The sequence below is a fragment of the Penaeus monodon genome, chromosome 30 (genome assembly GCF_015228065.2).
Source record: "Penaeus monodon isolate SGIC_2016 chromosome 30, NSTDA_Pmon_1, whole genome shotgun sequence".
Taxonomy (NCBI): domain Eukaryota; kingdom Metazoa; phylum Arthropoda; class Malacostraca; order Decapoda; family Penaeidae; genus Penaeus; species Penaeus monodon.
In genome coordinates this window covers 4,588,845-4,589,237 of record NC_051415.1, presented here as the reverse complement: position 1 = coordinate 4,589,237, position 393 = coordinate 4,588,845, and the positions used below count along the sequence as shown (strand labels likewise).

Here is a 393-nt window from a genome sequence, read left to right as displayed (position 1 = left end):
TAATCGTATCTTCTCAGTCTACACTTCCCTCTCCATCCTCCCTTCCCCTCCATTCCACTTCCATCCCTCCATTACCCTCCCTCCTCCACCACTATCCCCTCCACCTATCCCTCTCCATAATCCACCTCCCCACTATCCTCTCTTCGTCGAATCTTACTTATAATCTTCACCACTAATCCACTCTTCCATTATCCACTGTCCCCATTCACCTTATTATTATACAACCACCTACCTCGTTAATCCTATTCTTTCACTAATCCACTCACCACTAATCCACCTCTCATGCAATCCAACTCTACTTAATCTCCTTCTTATCCACCTCTTCCTAAATCCACCTCTCACAATCCTCCACACTACGATTTTCTCTCTTCTCTTTAATCGATCTCCACTAAT

General features: G+C 44.5%; 1 protein-coding gene across 1 annotated transcript in view; it reads left to right on the top strand.

Annotated features, from left to right (window-relative positions):
* LOC119592483 overlaps positions 1-393 on the top strand; it is a gene marked incomplete in the record, with an annotated part of 33,525 nt that overhangs the window by 28,709 nt on the left and 4,423 nt on the right.